The sequence below is a fragment of the Danio rerio genome, chromosome 7, assembly GCF_049306965.1.
Source record: "Danio rerio strain Tuebingen ecotype United States chromosome 7, GRCz12tu, whole genome shotgun sequence".
NCBI lineage: Eukaryota > Metazoa > Chordata > Actinopteri > Cypriniformes > Danionidae > Danio > Danio rerio.
Genome location: NC_133182.1, coordinates 67,043,595 through 67,064,491, shown reverse-complemented (window position 1 = coordinate 67,064,491; position 20,897 = coordinate 67,043,595). Strand labels below are relative to the sequence as shown.

The following is a 20,897-nucleotide window of genomic DNA, read 5'->3' as shown; positions in this document are numbered from 1 at the left end:
ACAGCCTGGGGCAACATATCATTCTGTGTTTTGACTGTTGCTTGATTTCTGGCTGCTTGTCAGGTCCGGATGATGTCGAACATGACCTAAAGTACCTGCAAATCTTAAGGACATGCCTTGTGAGTAATGTAAAAGTCTGTAATGGCCTGCTTTCCACCAGAGTTTTGCACTGAGAATTTGCATGAGAACGAGCAAACAATGATATTTGAGGATCAAGGTATGGCCTTTTCCAATCACTGAGCTTTTATAGTTTGTCTATCTATGAGTATAATAACATTTTCTGGCACTTTAAGTTGGAGAGATATTTGCTCACAATGCTGGAATATTTACTGGAACTAACACACACACACACACACACACACACACACACACACACACACACACACACACACACACACACACACACGCACACACACACACACACACACACGAACACACACACACAAAAAAAAAAAAACAGGTAGGAATTAGAAAGCTCTGTCAAAGCTCATCACAAATAACATTTTCACAACCTGAATAAATAGTGCACAGTTTCAATAACATAGCTACTTCATTTATTTATTTTTTTTAAATATTTTATTTTATTAAAGCATGCAAAACAAGTTAATTGGATAAGCTAAATTATCCGCAGTGTATATGTGTGAATGAGTGTGTATCAGGCCCGGATTGGCTAATCGGGAGGACCGGGAGAATTCCCGGTGGGCCGGTCCGTTTTTTGGCCGCGAGGGCCGGTGTCCGTAGCTCCAGAATCTTTTGCTCTCAGCAGTCACACTTTTTAAATTAATTTATTTACTTGACCACAGCCTTTTTATTCATTATTTTACCACAACTCTTCTCTTTTCATCTATTTTAATGATTATAAAACTCAGTTGTGTCTCCATCCTGAATACAGCTATTGTGGTCCAGCAGTTAGCTTGTTAGGATAAGACGCCGCGGACCCGGGTTCGATCCTCATTAGAGTACCTTATTGTTTTCGTTTTTATTGTTAAGACATATAATACTGTTAGGGTTGTTGAACATTTGAAGTTCTAAAGCAGCTGTTTTTTTTTTTTTAAAAAAAAGACGTGATAGTGTCATTAGAAACTGATTTGGAAATGACCTTATTTTAATATAGTCAGTCGTGAACTGAGGTGGGCCGGTCTGAGGCTTGAAACTCCAGGGCTGAAAAGGTGTCCCACTCCGGCCCTGGTGTGTATGAATGTTTTCTAGAAATGGTTTGCAGCTGGAAGGGATAAGTTGGCGATTCATTCCGCTGTGGCGACCCCGGGTTAATAAAAGGACTAAGACAACAAGAAAATGAATGAATGATTATTTGATTTTATTTTATAATTTTGTGGTAGTAAAGATGTAATTCCCTTACACTAAGGCAATCTATATGTCCTTGACATAAAAAGACATTGAATGAACATGCATTAGTGTGTTTGTATTTAATGATGAATGAACCCTGAAATAGACCAAAGCTAGACAAAAGCTTAATTTAGGAAATACAGGCAAAATATAGTCTAAAACAAGGATTCTTTCTTTTTTTTTTCCTTTTTTCTTTTCTTTTCTTTTTATTCACTTCATGTACTTACATTTCCCTTATGTTTCAAAATGCTCTAAAGTCCATAGCATTTTTTGCATATAAGTTTTATTATTCGTTCTCACATCGGAGCCCTTTTTGCTGAGATGTCGTTCAGCAAAAATAAATAAACCAACACCTCCAAATGATGGTGGCGTCTGCTGTTCCTCTTTGCTTTGTAAGAGAAAGAAAAAGAGACTTACAACCTTAAGGTGCTTTGCTAGCTCTATGTTTGTATATCACGGCTTGTTAAAAAAATACAGTTTTTCTGTGAGGAGCGTAATATGCTGCGGCAGCGGCAGCTTCTAAATCTGCCTCTTGCAAAATCTTGCTGCCGATGGATGATTTCCCTAAAGCTGCCTTTGGGAGAATTCAAGCCAGAATATCAGATATTAAAATAGCACACCCGGAATAAAACAGATGATGGCCAAATTTTAGCTCTAACTCAACTCACTTAGTAAGAAACGATACATCATCATTTAAACACCATTTTTGTACATAACAGATTCCAAAAAGAGGCATTCGATTCATTCTTCCCTCTAAAAGCAGACAGAAGACAAAATATCTTGCTCAAGGGCACTACAAGTGAAGGGCTCATATTTGCTCATGTGATGTTTCTATCACACTGCCATTCTCTCTGGAAGTCTGACAGACAGTGAGATGCTTTTAAGAGAGGGAGGGAAAGGCTAAACATTCCAGCTTTTTCAGAATTAGTTTTATTGCATAAAAAATAGTTTTCAAGACAGCATAGGTTAAGCCATAAATCCTTAAGTATATAATTTAGATGTCTGTCGTGAGACCCGACCAGATTTCTTGTGAAAATGGTTAGTTAGGAAACCCGCATCAGGCAGCTCTGATCTATAGGAGTCTTTTCATGCATCATAGACGCAAATGGGGGAAAAGTACCCTTTGTGTGATGTAATAATACCTCAAAGATTTACCCATTAGCAGTCTCATGACATTAACCTACAATCTCTGCAAAACCTACAGTTTTATTTGTTATTTATCTCTTTTGGTAGTACCAATTTAAACATGAGATTTTGGAAACCAGATCTAAATCTAGCACTAAAGGTCGGGTTGAGTAGAAAATGGGGTGGGTCAGGCAGCTGGTCAACAAAAGTTGAATACACAGCAGGAGCAGTTGGGTGTGGAATAAAACCTTGCGGGAGCAAATTAGTCCCGCGCAGAATTTTAATATAATTTAAAGTCATTGATTACCTAGAATAGCAAAGTTGAATACAGGAGCATGAGCCTTCTCATTTATGGCTCCTAAACTCTGGAAGAGCCTTCCTGATAATGTCCGAGGCTCAGACAAACTCCCGCAGTTCAAAACTAGATTAAAAACATTTTTAAAATATTTTTAGCAAAGCATACACTCATGACATCACATAGCGGTATGATACATGATTGTGCTCTACACATCTCGTTTACATACACTATGAACAGCAGCTATGTTTATTACTCTCTTTATTCTCCACCTGGGGATACTCATCCTGAGGCTCACAGAGATCCAAGACCTGTGAAGAGATGATCCCAAGGTTTCCACAATCTTGGACCAGGCCTTAGCAGCTGCTGTGGTGGTCATGGAGGAGTTAGGGTCAGCGTGTGTTTGATTCCTGTGGCACTCCAGGGACTGACAAGTCTTCGCTAAGGTTCAGCATTCTCCAGCCTTCGGCGCCAAGACTGCACAAGTCAATTGGCCATAAGAGAATTGGTCATGCCCAATGTGGCGAGGGGGCGTGGCCGAGAGCCGTGGGAACAGAGTGAGGCCACCGCGTAAGTGGATACACCTGCGGTGCGCACCTGCTTCGGATCCCACGGAAGGAGCTCTGGATGATAAAAGGAGTAACGATGGCAGAGGAAGCCGAGAGAGGACCGGGCCCGGGCATTTTACTTTTGCTTTCAGTTTGACGGCAGTCTCCGTGAGGTGCTGCCATTCATATTATAAATAAATATTTTATACTACGTCGGTTCTCTGCCTCCTTCTTCCTGGCGGCCAAAGGGCCGTAAACTTCATTACACCCAACTGAGCCTAGTTTCTCTCTATTTTTTTATTCATGTATTTAATTTTTTCCTTCACTTTCACCAATTGATGAAGTTTTTTTTTTTTTTCCTCGCCGCTGTCGCCACTGGCTTGCATAGTTCGGGACTTGTAAAGCTGTGCATCGATGGATTACCCTTATGTTTGGACTCTCAGCAGTAATTATTAAAACAGACTGAACTGAACTGAAACTCTGAAAACTGAACTGACACTGTTTCAATGCACTTTGATCTTCTATGTGAAGCGGCTTTGACACAATCTACATTTTAAAAGCACTGTACAACTAAAGATTAATTGAATTGAATTCCCAGAGGACAGTGGTTGCTACTGTAGTTAAGTGGGATCAGATTTTGTGAATATGTGAAGCAATGCAAGTGCAAAGTTATTCATAACTTCAAATATCCAGTTTTCTATGTTCAGAGGAGCCCAGCTGGAGAATGTCAAAACTCATGTTGATTTAATTTTGGTATTTTGGATATCAGCACCCAAAACAGTCTTGCTTTGGGGATGCATCTTGAGTTTTGCCCCGTCTCCTTTTCCATGTAAGAAACGATTGCAGAAGAAGCGATGCCTCCAGACTCAACCGCAATTAACTAACAATCTGTTACGTTGTAATGATATGCATAGAAACCGGCTTGCTTAAGTAAGAAACTGTCAAATCAGAGAGGAAATGAAATGCGCCTAACATTGCCTCAAGCACTGAAGTCTCTGAACAGAACAGACACACCCTTGAAGCTACAAGTCTTTCCAGCCAAAAGCGGTGCTTAAATTCAGATTCATTTTAAATTAACTCCCTGCTTCTCACTGCCTCTTAGACTGCGAAAAAAAGAAACTTGTTGGTCTTATTCACCTCTGTTTCTATAGAGTGTTTTTTTCCCCCCACCTTGATTGAATGATGTTGTTTAGCCTTTTTCTTTACGGCTGGTCCTGGGTCAGTGAATGACACTTCTCTCAGGGATCGGTTTACAAGTCAAGATGATAAGGGCTTAATAACTCAAGGTAGCACACAAAATGGCCGACAAAAATAACAACCATTTACTCAAAGGAGTCTGCCCACTGACTACTTAGAGCTTCTGAAACCTATTAAACGCTTCAGCAGACGCTATTAATAGAGGCAGCCTGGGAGGTCAAGGGTACAATCTCGATTTGGAATTGAGTCAAGTTAAACCTCAAAATGAAAAAAAAGGGTGAGGGGGAGCAAGCAAGCAGGAGAAGGAAAGAGAGAAAGGCAGAGGCAGGGAGAGAGAAAGAGCAGAAAACAAGTCTCTATAGGGTTGCCTGCCGATTCAAGGGTAATTTAATCAAAATCAGGCAAATGATCCCACTAGGGAGAGTGTTGAAAATTGATTGAACAGCCATGCTGGTGATGTGATGTCAGCACAACCCCCATGACATCATTACAAGAAGAGCTTTGTCCTCAAGTAAAGGTCATGCTACAGCTCACCTTCATTACAGCCGGGTTCACCTACACAACCCTGAAAGTGTGTTGACAGACTGGTGCTCAGGAACTTGTTTGATAATTATCTTGCCATTGGAAGTCTCTAAGAGTATTTCCTTGTTTAGATTACTTTGTATTGCTAGGCCCACATGCAGCTTGTTGATTTGGATTTAAGTGTTAAGCTGCGGTCACACTAGAGTTTGAGCATGCAGAATTCTGTCATACGGCGCTGTCATACGGGGTTGGATTAAACAAGACGATTAGACATTTAAAAAAGCGAGCGATTGCTTGCCATATTTTAAATTTCTTTCCAGAGAGGTCATGTTTTGATCCTCGATTGGTCTCATGCAGTCAATTTCAGTTCACCAAGCTTGAACTTTGCAATGTGAATTGGGAAACTTAATGCATGAACTTGCGATTCTGGTCTGACGCATTTGTCTGTGTATGAATGGAAGTCTATAGGGAGAAAGGTCCAGTGTGACCGCAGCTTTAGCCTTTTCAACCAGAGACATGCACATCGGTAAAGCCTTGTTATCTCGCTTTTATTTATGTCTACATTGAGTCCTCTGAGTTCCATCTTTACTTGGATATGGATTTATGGATCATTAATAGAAGGTTTATGCAAGAGAGCTTGTTTGTTGGTTGAACAAATCTAATCATGCTATACACTCACTGGCCACTTTTTTAGGTACACCTGTCCAACTGCTCTATACCGCAAATTTCAAATTACATGGCTGCAAATCAATACATTTAGGTATGTAGACATGGTCAAGATTATCTGCTTCAGTTGAAACGAGCATCGGAATGTGGAAGAAAGGTGATTTGGGTGACTTTAAAATTGGCATGGTTGTTGGTGCCAGATGAGCTGGTCAGAGTATTTTAGAAACTCCTAATCTACTGGGTTTTTCACGCACAACCATCTCTAGGGTATGAAAATGAGAGAATATCCGGTGATTGGCAGTTCTGTGGACGCACATGCCTTCTTGACGTCAGAAGAGAACTACCAGACTGGTTGGAGCTAAAAAGAAAGGCAACAGTAACTCAAATAACCACTTGTTACAACCAAGGTCTGTAGAAGAGCATCTCTGAACGTAGCGGATGGGCTACATTACCTTGTTGAATCAATGCTACGAAGGATTAAGGCCATTCTGAAGGCAAAAGGGATCCAACCCAGTACTAAGTTGTACCTAATAAAGTGTCAGATGAGCGTATCTGTCCTACACTTTATAGAGTGGTGGTGGATGAGCGTGCCAGTCTCCATGGTTGCAAGATGGGCTCCCTGTACAAGCAGCTGAATTGCAGGTGCTGCATAATATCATTGCACCTGCTGCATCCAATTATTTGATTATTATACTGGAATGAGAATACAGATCCTAGACATGTCAGCCTAGAACTTTCTAAGTACATGATATAACTACAGAGTCAAGGCTTTAATAAGAAAATCATATTAACTCTTTTTTTATCATATTAACTCTTTTCTAAGGAAGCAACACAATAATACAAAGCACATAACATAACAATAACAATACATATAAACAACATTATTAGAGTTATTGTAAGAACTTAGCTGCTGTAAATGAAGAGCTATTCCAAAATATCCCCAAAATACATCAGTTTAACACTTTGTTGTATTAAAAATACATAAATAAGCTAGTCTTGTAATGTCATTAGTAGTCTAAATCTCTACAAAATGCAACCATATTGCATAATTTTATCATTTGTGTAGCCTTTAATGTGGAATTGCAGCAACAATGTCAAAGGTGCAGTAGGTGATCTGCCACAATGCTAGCCTGTTAGCATAAATAGCTGAAACACCCTCCCTCCCCTGCCATCCAAAGCCACGCCTCCTGAAAACACGAAAGTGCACCTTAAAGATGGCAGCATCCTCTCTCATATATTGAGCTAAAGCTTGGCGTGCGGCGTGCAAGAAATACACTCATTATTGCACTCATTTTAAGCCATACTTGCATGGTATTTCTGACCGAACATTCAGAGTAGCGGTAAACAATATAGGGAGCGCGTCACAGGTTGTCATTGTTCAAAAATGACCCAATGTGAATATAAAACCATCTTCAGTTCAGTAATCCAGGCTAGGCGGAAGAGCACTATTTACTGATGTTCTGTTGGTAAACTAAATAAAATCTACATTATTGATGCTGTAAAAGGCCCTTATGTAACTGCAAATAGTCACATCAATCTTTCACCGGAAGATTTCAGTTCCTGAACAACACTTCAGTGCATATAACCCATTCATAACAACCCAATCTAAATCTGGGGTCTGTTCTTCGTACGTGGATACGCATTTGGCTGGATTTGGTTATTGACGATTTGACACGTTCCGGGATCGTTTTGTTCTTCAAAACTGATCCGAGAGTTGTTTTCATAGCAACAGTTCTGGTAGAACAAACCTGGTCGGGAGTAGGCTCAATTCATATAAACAGGATTAGGTCAGGTCAGTTTAAGGAAAGAAAATACTGATAGTATGTACCAAATTCTGAAAAAAAAAAAAATAATAATAATAATATATATATATATATATATAATTTTATTTTTTTTTTTTAATTTCTTTTACTATAATAATAAAACTAATGCAATCTGCACCCCCCGAATGAAAGTACAAAGACTGCCACCTGGTGGTTCAAAGAGAAAACTTATTGAACTTATTGAATTTTTTAGATCGCTTTAGTACAATTTGTGTATGATAATATAAATGCACAATATGTTCCTTTTTTTTTAAAGCAATAATACATTTATGCAGTCATAAACATGTTTTGACAGTTTTTATGCCAGTGTTTTGATGCTTCACAAAAGTTGCAGACGCCTTTACCAATGTCAAAATGCTTTTGTAAACATCCAGGTATTCTTTACATTGACTAAAAAATGATTACTATAATACTACTATGGCTACTATAATAAGGAAAAACTGTGAAACTAAATATATTGCTCTTGACACATGAAAGGGCCAAGCATGCAGCCCACAACAAGGTGTAAAGTTATTGCGTATATTTAACGAACAGTTTACTGCTAATTTTATGTTATTTTGTTCACATGGATAATTGAATCAGATGATGTCATTATGCAGCTGTACCGTCAGCCAACCGTTGCATTGCTGATCATGATTTCGAGGATCGATAGATCAGTCCTATACAACACACGCAGCCATCTCAGATCAGTTTATCCAGACATTTTAAACTGATTCGCGAACTTGTTTGAAGAACCCAATTAGCCAGAGATCATTTATCAATATTAACAGATCCAGGATCTGCCAAATCATCTTAGATCATTTAAGCAAGGTACGAAGAGTTGACTCCAGCTCTGCGTGACGAAAATAGTTTTAAAACGTTCGAGGTTACTAAAGTAACCCTTCGTTCCCCGAGGAGGGGAACGGAAGCACTATAAGTGGATTTGATTGTAAAATCCACGCATTGGGAGGTTCGGTTCAGAAGCTACTCGTCTGAAAGAGTATTGAACGGGCCAATTAAGAATGAATTGGCAGCGCAAGCCTGCGCAGGTGAGCGGCATAAGCAATCAACTGAGTATATAAGCTCACCTGGCGCCAGCAGACGCTATCCTTTTTAAGCTGAAGAGACTTTCAACAGCCAAGGGACAGTCATTATGGCGACGGAGTATAGTGCTTCCGTTCCCCTCCTCGGGGAACGAAGGGTTACTTTAGTAACCTCGAATGTTCCCCTTCGGGGGGAACTTCAGAACTATAAGTGGATTTGATTGTAAAATCCACGCATTGGGAGCCCATTGAAAGCGCCATAATGACTGCACCTTACCAACACCCCTGATGAGGAGATAGTCAAGCAAGCGTGACGCACCCACATCATGGGGGGCGCGGTCCTCCAACGTGTCCCTGGCCCTAATTTATCCTACTTCAACAGAAGTTTTACGGATTTATATATATTTTTTGGGAAGTCGTGAGCATCTAGATAATTCTAGGAAAATACGACAGTACGTTGGGAAGCGTGCAATCCCGATAGGGAGGACGCTGCGGAGGCCATCCGTTACCCAAGGGGGGATAGATGGCAGAATTTACATATGGACTAGCCCTAAAAGGGGGCGTACGCATAGCAAAAGAGTGGTTAGCGGGGAGGGAAGACACGGGTCCGCCCAGGCAGAATAAGCATATGGGATCGCCTAGTGGGGATCACGCATAGCAGGCACCTTTACCCAAAACGTGGGCTGACCAGCGGGCAGACCTACAACGTAGTGGGCCAGCAAGTGACTCCTCCGCTGAGTCAGTGCTGGGGGCCACGGAGGAATCTGCAGGGCTCACCTGACGGGGAACTTTACTGACAGATAAAAAGGCGCACGTATCTCCGTGTTAGGGAAAATGGCGCAGCAAGCGTGTTTCAACACCCTACCGAATTGTTTCCTAATCACCAAGGGTTACCTAATACCCTTGAGGAAACCGGCTCCACTCGCAGATTGTAAAACCTTGCAAATGTGTTGGGTGTCACCCAGCCCGCAGCTCTACAGATGTCTGTTAGAGGGGCGCCGCGTGCGCGCGCTCGAGAGGATGCGAAGCTCCGAGTGGAGTGCGCACGCGCTCTCGGGGGACGCGGCTCATCTCGGCTCTGATAGTGAAAGAAAGGCATCCACAATCTAGTGGGAACTTATTTCGGTACGGCACTTCCCTGCTGCCGACCGCTATAACAGACGAAGAGCTGCTCAGATGATCTAAACTCTGAGTGCGGTCTGGATAATACGCAAAACGCGAACTGGACAATAAGAAGGGCTGGGTCTGCCTCCTCCGAGGGCAGCGCTTGCAGGCTCACTACCTCGTATTAAAACGGAGTGGTAGGAACCTTGGGCACATATCGCGGGCGGGGTCTCAGGACGTGAGAGAAGCCAGCCCAATTACAGGCACGAGTCACTGACCGAAAAATGCCTCCGGGTCCCCGACCCTCTAATCGATATCAACGCGACCAGCAGAGCTGTCTTCAGGGACAGAAAGATACTGAGTCGAGGATCGAAGGGATCTGACGCGGCTTGGGGGGCTCTAGCCCGAGTGACGGTATTAGCCACCGCAATCGGAGGTTACCTAAGTCTTCCTCGCGTCTAAAAATCTCTTCAAAGATCGGCGAGGGTGCCAGGTGGTGCCCTGTCCCTGAGAGAGTAGGTGCTCTCTCGAAGGGACTGCCAGGGGAGGGCTATCGCGAGGGAGAGCTCTGACATCCAGGTCCGGTTGAGCCAGAGGGGCGCAACCAGCAACCTGTTCCTCGTCCACCCTGACCTTGCACAGTAACTGCGCGAGCAGGCTCACTGGGGGAAACGCGTATTTGCGCGTGCCCCGAGGCCAGCTGTAAGCCAGTGCATCCGTGCCGAGAGCACTCGGTCAGGGAAAGAACAACTGGCAATGAGCGATCTCGGGGGAAGCAACAGATCGATCTGGGCTTCCCCGAATCGCGCCCATATCAGCTGAACAGACTCGGGGTGGAGTCTCCAGGACGCAAGGCTGCCGTGAGAGCGCATCGGCTGCACGGTTGAGCTTGCCTGAATATGAATGGCGTGCAGCGATTTCAGCCGCGGATGACTCCAGAGGAGCAGACGGCGGGCGAGCTGAGACATGCGGCGAGAGCGCATACCCCCTATACGGCTGATATACGCCACCGCCGCCGTACTGTCCGTCCTGACCAGCACGTGTTGCCGCTCCAACACCGGAAAAAAACGGTGGAGAGCGAGGAACACTGCCAACAGCTCCAGGCGATATGCCAATGCAACTGGGTACCTTTCCACAGGTCCGCAGCCGCATGCCCGCAACGCACAGCCCCCCAGCCCATGTTGGAAGCGTCTGCTGAAACGACAACAAGACTGGACGCCTGTTCTAGAGACACCCAGGCCTGTAGGAACGAGGGGTCGCTCCAAGGGCTGAGGGTGCGGCGACACAGCGCAGTAACAGAGACTCGGTGTGCGCGCGCGTGCCATGCGCGTCTGGGGACTCGATCGTGAAGCCAGTGCTGAAGTGGTCTCATATAGAATAATCCGAGCGGCATGAAGCGGCTGCGGATGCCATATGCCCCAGGAGCCTCTGAAATAGTTTCAGTGGGACCACTATTTTATTGTCGAGCTCTCTCAGACAGTACAGCATCAGCTGAGCGCGCTCTCCGGAGAGGCGCGCTGCCATGGTGACCGAGTCCAGCTCCAGCCCGAGAGAAGAGATCCTCTGCACGGGGGCGAGTTTGCTCTTTTCTCGGTTGACCTGAAACCCCCACAGGTGGAAGTGCCAGAGCACTTTGTCTCTGTGCATAATCAACTCTGTGCATAATCAAAAGAGAGGGCAAAATTCAGCCAGTCGTAAAGAAATTGAGTATGCAGATGCCCGCGAGCCGAAGGGGCGCTGAGGCACCCTCCGCGGGCTTGGTGAGGACCCGCGGAGACAGAGAGAGCCCGAAGGGGAGGGCTTTGTATTGCCAAGCTCGACCTTCAAACGCAAACCGCAGAAACTGTCGGTGGCGAGGAAGAGTGGAGACATGGAAATACGCGTCCATCAGGTCTAATGCTGCAGACCAACCCAGAGGACGAACGCACGGGAGGATGCGCTTCTGCGTGAGCATTCTGAACTGCAGCTTGTGCAGGCAGCGGCTCAAAACGCGCAGATCTAGGATTGGCCGTGACCCACCGCTCTTTTTGGGCACGATGAAGCGTGGGCTGTAAAACCCGCTCTCCATCTCGGCTGGAGGGAGCGGCTCGATTGCATCCTTCGCCAGGAGGACAGCAATCTCCTCTCGCAAGACAGGGGCGGACAGGGGGCTGACCCTGGTGAATACACACCCGTGACTTGGGGGGCCGTTTCGCGAACTGAATCGCATAGCCGAGTCGGATCGAGGGGTGGGAGAAAGGAGACCGTCCTCCCAGCGCTCGTGAGCCACTGGCGAAACGCACCGAATCTGCAAGCTAGAAAGCATAGCGTCCCAGACTGGCAGATTTCGGGCTGTCACATCTGGGGAAGTGAAAAGTGCCCTTTCATAATGTTTTCATGGCAGTAAAAAGTGCCGTTGGAAATGGGGCCCCGCCCTCCAGCGGGGAAAGAGCAAGTTCCCTCTTCTCCAGATGGCCTGTCCCAGGGGCGCTTCGCGGTCCGTTGCCGGACTTAGCGGCGTTCTGGGCAGGGGGGCTGCCTGCTTTCGAGGTGCCCGACGCGCTCGCTTCGCCGGAGGCATGTGCGGGGGCGGAGCAGCTCTCGTAGGCGGGCGCCTTCGGCGAGGAGCAGGTATGAATGGCACGGCGGGCGGAGCGGGCTACGGACCGCCGATAAGACATCACCCACCAACTGCTCTCTCACCGCCTTGAATTCCTGGGTGAATTCACAGACAGTGTCGCCGAACCTGGCTGGGGATATGGGGAAGTCAAGAAAGCGGACTTTGTCGACTTTGCGCATATCAGCCAGGGGTGGCGCTCCTGGACCACTAATGTGGACATCGTCCTCCCCAACGCACACGCAGTGGACTCAGTAGTCCGAAGAGCTAAGTCGGCGGCGGTGCGAAGCTCGTAAGCCTGGGTTGGACCCACCCTCGTGCAGCTCGGCCAGCGCCTGCGCTTGGTAGCGCTGGTAGGTGGCTATCGCATGCAAGGCGGAAGCAGCCTGGCCCGCAGCTATGTAAGCTCTAGCTCCGAGGGAGGTAGATAACTTACAGGCTTTGGATGGGAGACGAGGCAGACCCCGCCAAGAAGAGGCGCCGCGCGGATTTACCGCCATCGCGCACTCAACCTGAGGAATCGCCACATACCCCCTGGCTGTTTCACCGTCAAGAGTGGTTAGGGTGGAGGAACACGCAGCACGAACAGAAAAAAGTGCTTTACAAGACCGCGTGAGCCTACTGTGCACCTCCGGGAAGAAGGGAACGCCCCTCTAGTCGGTCCGGCCGCGGAGCTGGGGGATAAACCATCTCCAACCCACGGCCGAAGCAGCCCGGGAAAGCACGGCTAACATGTCCGTTTCAGGATCCGTAGTGACAGCGCTCACCAGCCCGAAGGGGGCGAGCGGGTCTGGATCATCATCGGACAATGAAAGCCCACCCTCCGATGCCGCGGTGGACATCTGGTCTCCGGTGTCATCGGGCGTAAGGGCTACCATCTGTTAGACGGATCGCTTCCCCCGCTTGATGCTTGGATGGAGCGCTTAGAGGAGCGGGAGGTCCGCGGGCCCGTGGGCGACGGATTATCTCTCGCTGAAACCCTCAGATCTGCCCGAGTGCCCGCTGCAGAGCAGGGGACAACTGGGGTGGTTCGCCCTTTTGCAAAGGCTAACCGTGATCTTGCGCAACAGTCATGGCATCGCAATGACGACATGAACTGCCCGCGAGCAGCGCATTAACATGCTGGACCCCCAGACATGTAACGCAGTGCCCGCGCCCATCATCCGAGGACAGGAAACCACCGCATCCAGAAACGCACAGTCGGAGCGCCGTCCTGATAAGGACGTGCTGCACGACTGTGTTGCTCTTTCTGTGAAGTTTGCAACTTTATACGCACCGCTCTGGAGGACCGGACCCAAAGAACGCCAGGCAAGGGAGAAACCCAGCTCGACCGTCTGCCACTGCGTGTACACACTCTGGACCGGGAGAATGCTCTCGTTCGCTCAGAATCGCTGGTCACAGCAGGAGGAACCCTCATCGACTCGATCAGAAAGTCTCTGAAGCGAAAAGGATAGCGTCTGCTGGCGCCAGGTGAGCTTATATACTCAGTTGATTGCTTATGCCGCTCACCTGCGCAGGCTTGCGCTGCCAATTCATTCTTAATTGGCCCGTTCAATACTCTTTCAGACGAGTAGCTTCTGAACCGAACCTCCCAATGCGTGGATTTTACAATCAAATCCACTTATAGTGCTGAAGTTCCCCCCGAAGGGGAACATAGCATTACCTGTCTGGGGCAAATACTTCAGCCATGGTGTCGTCCGTCCTCCAGCATGCAAAAATAACTCCAATATTGATTCAGGATTTAAAAAATGTTTTCATTTATCAAGTTTTTACAGGTCGCTCTCACGCTCACTCTCTCTCTCTCTCTCTCTCTATCTCATGAGCGCGCAGCTTTTGTATGCCCAAACAGCAAAGCTGCATAGAAACAGTTGCACAGTAGCTCAAATCTGCATTTGCTGACAGACCGTTTGGGCTACTTTTCAGAATTATGGGAGATGTCGGCGCAACACTATTTTAATTGGATGAACTTTTTTTGTCTTATGCCTTACCAAGAATAAAAATACATTTAGATCTTTTACATTAATCATTACTATTAATAGAATTTCAACCAGCACAGCAAAAAAAAAAAAAAAAAAAAAATGTTTTTGAAGACAATCACCTACTACACCTTTAACTTAGCATCCATGATCTAGAATATATAGTGTAGACTGCCTTTTCTTGCTTTTCCTGTTATATTTACAACAGTGAGTAAAATGATTGGATGAATGTTTTAGAGTTCTTAGAATCCACAGAAGATTTCTGAATGTAGATATTTATGCTTACACATCTTTAATCAGTGATTGCTCTGGGGGCAAAAGACTTTCAATTTATACAAATTCACACACTTTCAGCATTCACACTGTTGCAAAAGACACAACATCCACATTGTACATTGTTTCTTTTCACACATGCTATGACTTAAAAAAAAAAAAAAAAACAAATGAACATTTCTTTGGAGAAAACAAAGATAGCAATTGATGAGAATGTTTGCATGGACACCAATAATTAAAATTATGATGATCTTAATCAGACTAAATACTTAATCAAACTAAACAAAATTTGGATTAAGACATGTGGAGTACGCTGATTTTAGTCACATTATTGAAGTGCAGTACAGACATGTAAACACTGCAATCAAACCATTACTGTCGTGTAGGATTTTTTAAGCATTTTGTGACAGGATAGTCATTTTCCTAGTAGACAGGATATCAACAGGATACCGCATTTGGCCTGTGGTATCAAAATCCATTAAAACAACACTCATTCAGTAGTTCATATTTCACATCCAATTTCTCGTTTGTCAAAGTGAAAGCGCCAAAATGCAGTTAAAGTCAACAAATTAAATAATGAAACACCTGAAATTACGTGAAACTCCGGAGGAAATGTGGATAGTGTGATGATGCAATTATGTTAATTGAATTATGTGCTATAACGTGTAACATGGGATCATAAAAAAAAAAAATAAAAAATTCAAAAAGCTATAATCTTATTCAGATTAAGGCAAATAATTTGATTATTGATGTCCATGTAAATATAGTTAAATATGTCATCAAACAAAGACATGGTAACACATTAAAATGACAAAACACGACTAAGTGTCTGTAGTGTAGTTTGTCTTGGGCTACACAAATGTCCTACAAATTTAGAGCAACATGAGCACTGAAAATAACAATAGAATTTTCAATTTTCGGTAAGCATTCTTCTTAAATTATAACATGGCTTTACTGAATTACTCTTCTGTCAACATCTAATTTTCATGACCATTTCTAATGATAATTATTTGTAGATTTTTTTTTTTTTTCCACAAACAGCAGCCTTATAACAAACAAACAAACAAATAAATTAATGAATAATAAATAAATTAATTAAAAATTGAATAAAAATAAACCATATTTGGGCTTCTCACCTGCTTGGCTAATGACCAGAACTGATTCTAATGTTAACATGTAGAGGGACTAACAAGTAATGTGACTATTTTGCGAATTAATTAGACCTGTCAAATTAAGTTATTAACACATGCACTTCATTATAAATATTTATATAATTAACCATGTTAACACATTTACTGAATTGGACTTTCATCTTGCTTATCATGTCTTTAATTAGCATTGATAATCAACAGCTATGAAATACTCACCATCAATAAAACACCCATTTGTACACACAGGAATGAGACAAGCATCAAAGCGTGTTGCAATTTAATAACATAGAGTATAGTCACGCTTTAGCTTAGATTTGCAATAATTTTGGTGGTTGCTTTTTAGTGTGATGTAATAATAATTACGATGATCTGTGCTTTGATGTGTGGTGTGTGAAACATACAACACCCCCCCCCCATCTTCCTGGTGACTGAGAACAAATCTTGACAGAGTTTTCAGATTGTGTGAACTTCTCCTTTAAAAAGATATTTACTTTAGCAAAAAAAAAAAAAAAAAAAGCAGCCTATACTGAATAAAGCACAATTTACTCCATGGTCGTCTATTGAGTTTTGGGTCCACTGCCTTTGTTCCATCAATGTTTCATTAAGATTCTATTTCCAATTAGAGAAAACACTCAGAAAAGAAACCCTTGCAAACAAAAAGTAAATTGAGGGAAGGTATACTGCAGTTGCAATAGGAATGGTCCAGTACTCCTCCATTTGGTAACTTTTTTTCTGAATTTGAATGGTTAAATATGCATTTCCACTGGGGGTTTTGTCAGCAAATAAAGTTGTTGCAATGCTGCCAATATCCTTAACGCATAGTTTACTGACTTTTTTCATTTGAAGCATATGGTCTTCTTGTAAACTGATCCAATAAGGCAAAGAAATCTACTTTAGATGAAATGTGGGATAGTGAGATGCAGAGGTATATCCTTATTCCTTTATTCACTCATTCAAAGATCTATACTTTTAAAGAGCTCTTATTATGCATTATAAAAGGTTCAATTTTGGTTTTGGGGGTCTCCAACAACAGGCTGGTTTGCACGCAGGCTCAAAAACACTTTCATTGTCATATAATATGCATTTGTTTTTACCTAATTATTCCAACGACTGCATTCAGCACGAGCCTGATAGAATTACCTACTGTACCACCGTCATAAATGCATTTAAACACCAGCACATTACTCTACTCTTAATCCTAACCCCAAATAATAACATCAACACACATTCAAGGCCCTATCATACATCCGGCGCAATGCGACGCAATACGCAACGCAATTGTTGTTTGCTAGTTTAAGCTTAGACAAAACAACAAGAGTTGTTTTGACGTTTTGTGCCACGCTGTTTTAATACAAAATGCATTTGTGGTCATATGTGTGCCCAGGCATGTTGAGACGCATTGCTATTTTGAGAAACTATAATACATTGTTCAATAGACCAGAACAAAGCCAGTCTAAAGTCCAGCGCAGAGTGCGTTCGTTATGCGCCTCGCTTACACATTGATTAATACAGACAGAATGAACAGCAATATGCAAATATCTTTACATATGAAAAATAATTAAAATAATAAGGATATACATAGGATATAAATATAAAGAATTTAAATAGTACAAAACATATTATTTTCTAACCTACATAAATATAAAAAAACATACTTTCATGCCTTCTTAATCTCAGGGGGCTTTTTCAGTTTATTCATAACAATTTGCTTTTGTATAATGTTATTATTATTAGCAGTAGTATATATTATATGCATATTTATATTTGTTTTATTAAAGCAAGCTTAGTTTTGTCCACCTGGCAGGTTTTAGACCATATGGGGCACAGCATGTGTATTTGGATGTAACAAAGTTTTTTAACACACTTTGTTATTATTGTTCATGTATTCGTTTGCTGGAATTTAGAAATAGTATTAAAACAAATATTTGCGCTTCACAAACAAAATTAATTATTTATAGGCTAATGGATGTCTGTGCATGCAAGGTTTCCCTATCCATGAGAGTGAAAGTGAAAGTAAATAATGAGGAGGCACATATCTCATTCTCACGCTGTAGATGTTCTGCTATTTTTTTTTTTCTTACTAGTGTAGCATTCAGTTTTTTCCACTTACAAAGTCCGTCAATAGCAAATGTGCTATTGTGCGACACAACTGACAAGGGAATTGGAGATGAGACTCTGATTGCTTTATTCTTAAAACACACCTGTAACTCATTAAGAAAATAAGCTCAACCCTTTTAGACCATGCGCCACAGTGCAAAGCAGATTAGAAATAGGACCCTCAGTATTAATGCCACACAGTGGCAAAAGTTGAATTATTTTGAAAATTGCTCACACGTCTGAGAAACAGCTAATGGTGGCCATAGCAAAGGCAAATTGCAGAGGGTAAAGGAAAAAGCCAGCGCTGCACTTTCAATGTGGTTTTGGATGCAATATGTGAATAGCCCCATAAAGATTTAACCTAATAGATACATGTCAAAGACTGGTCTATAAAAGATGATTACAAGCTGCATGGAGTGATTACAACTTACAACACACAATCGAATGCATATTCTGCAAACTACAAAAAAAAAAAAACAACAGTTTTAATTACACTTAAATGAAGAAACTGATGTATATAAATTATAATCATTGCTGACAAAGTATACTACATATTGTATATATTCTCCCTGCTTTCACGTGGGTTTCCTCTGGGTGCTCCGGTTTCCCCCACAGTCCAAAGACATGTGGTACAGGTGAATTGAGTATTGTCTATATTGTATGAGTGTGTATATATATATATATATATATATATATATATATATATATATATATATATATATATATATATATATATTGATTGAGTGCACTCAAACAGCCCCAAAAGACCATGTCCGACTACAAACCTTATTCAGTAACAGTATGGGTGTCTTGCTAAAATGCACCTGTTAAAATGAATTCAAACCTTGCATCTGATATCATACGCTATACATACATATACGGATACAGTAAGTGGCGAATTGGAATGTTCCTGATGTCTGTACTTGTGATCCAGACTGATCAAATTGCATTTTATAACAAAGCCTGTGTCAGTTACAGAGTGATTTGGGCCAGTGGATTCACATGAGCTTTTGTTATTGTAACCTTTTCTTGCTCGTTTCTTGGTTAATTTGGAGGAGTATTCTGCATTCCTACAACTTCTGATTTCCTTGTCTGGATTATGCAAACACAAGATGTTGTGTCATCAAGTGGAAAGATAACTATAAACAAAAAAAATGTTTGCTGCCAAAATATTGTGCTGTTTTAAATTACCATATTTGGTCAAGAATGTCACCGCTCACCAATGATTCCCTTATTAACTTGCATTACATGAACATGACCCAGTGTTAGGATCAGATGAAAGGAATTTTCACAGTGTGTCTGATACAATTTTTTCTTCTGGAGAAAGTCTTATTTGTTTTATATTGGCTAGAATAAAAACATTTTTAAAGCCTTTTTAAGGTCTAAATTATTACCTCCTTTATTATATATATATATATATATATATATATATATATATATATATATATATATATATATATATATATATTTTTTTTTTTTTTTTTCAAATGCCTACAGAACAAATCATCATTTTACAATAACTAGCCTAATTACCCTAACCTGCTTAGTTGACCTAATTAACCTAGTTAAGCCTTTAAATGTCACTTTTAGCTGTACAGAATTGTCTTGAAAAATATCTAGTCGAATTTTGTCATCATGGCACACATAAAATATATCAACTATTAGAAATAAATTGTAAAAACTATTATGTTTAGAAATGTGTTCTCAAAATGTGTTTCAAATGTGTTGAAATCTGCTCTCTGTTAAAACTGAAATTAGGGAAAAAAAATAAAAAGGGGGCTAATAATTCTGGCTTCAACTATATGTTTATTTTAGAAACATTTGACTGAAAGTTAATTTGATGAGCCAAAAAAAAAAAAAAAAAGTGCTTCTACGGCATCCCTTGTTAAGTTTACAATTTATTCTAACACTATTTTCTCTTTTCTGAGTAGGAAGTGTGGCTGACTCCTCCAACTTTACAATTTTGTAAAATGCAAAGACAAGTTTTTTTGGTTTGCTGTTGTTGTTTTTCTAGCATATACAGTACTAATGAGAAGCTGTCAGTAAGTGCTGTTTTTGAATCTAATGGTGGGTGTTGAAGTTTAAATGCATCTGACAGGTATCATCACCTTCGTAAATGAGCGATCTGGTTTGCAACCATCAAAAGAAATCATGCTTGTGCTATATTTACCTCTGCTGAAAGAATAAATGCTAAATTAAACAGTCACAGTCACTAAACAAATATTGAAAAAATGCATTCAAAGAATTTAATAAATGACCAGCAAAGGTATGAACATCAAATAGATAATTTCAGTAATTTATAGGTTCATTTGGTAGGTTTCTGTCATTGAAGAAGCAGTGACTGAGCCCATACTGCCGATTTTGCCAATTTAAGTACTTGGCCCTTGGCCATGTTCACTGCTGTGGTGATAAATGACACTTGGTGACAGTCAGTGTGAATTTTCAGTTGCTAGATTCCTACCACTCCACAGTTCCCTGTCCAGGTGACGCTAACACAGGATGTTATGTCATCAAGTACATGTCAAGTCAAGGAATGCAAATCAGCTATCCAGTAACGGTCAACCAACAAACGAAACGACACCCAAGGAAATGTTTAGCATTCTGTCAAGAAGCGCCAAAAACACTGAGGTGGAGAAAAGAAGGAGCAGAAGAAGGAAATAATGTAGAAACCAAGAAGGAAAAGAAGAGAAAGTGAAAACAAACAAACACACACACACAAGTGCACACACAAACATACACACACACACACACACACGAACATAAAATGAGCTCCAGCGATGTTCTCATTACTGTCACCTGAAGATGTTCTGCTTGCGGAGGCGAGGTGTCTGAGCCCATGACAGATTCAGGTCCGGAGAAACGGCTCGATTTTACCATTGAGGCAGAATTGGAAACGACAGCTGGCGGCAGGAACTTTATTCTCCTGGAGAAAGGAGAAAACTGCCATGGAGCGAAAAACATAGAGGAATGGTGTTTTGGCAGTATAGGAGTACACACACAACTCTTTCTCACTGCTCTCCTGTTGTGACAGAATAGTGTCAAGGGACAATGTAGAACTTTAATTATTGCGTTAGAGGAAATCAGCTATATTTCACCCATTTAATGAATGCAAATATAGAGAAGAATTGCTTGCGATGAATGGATACAATTATATA

General features: G+C 42.2%; 1 long non-coding RNA gene across 1 annotated transcript in view; it reads right to left on the bottom strand.

The window, feature by feature from the left end:
- LOC141375450 (uncharacterized) overlaps positions 1-20,897 on the bottom strand; it is a 65,457-nt gene that overhangs the window by 30,829 nt on the left and 13,731 nt on the right. The window contains exon 2 of the long non-coding RNA XR_012383509.1: positions 20,539-20,665. This is a non-coding gene — a long non-coding RNA (uncharacterized lncRNA). The remainder of the gene's footprint in view (positions 1-20,538; positions 20,666-20,897) is intronic.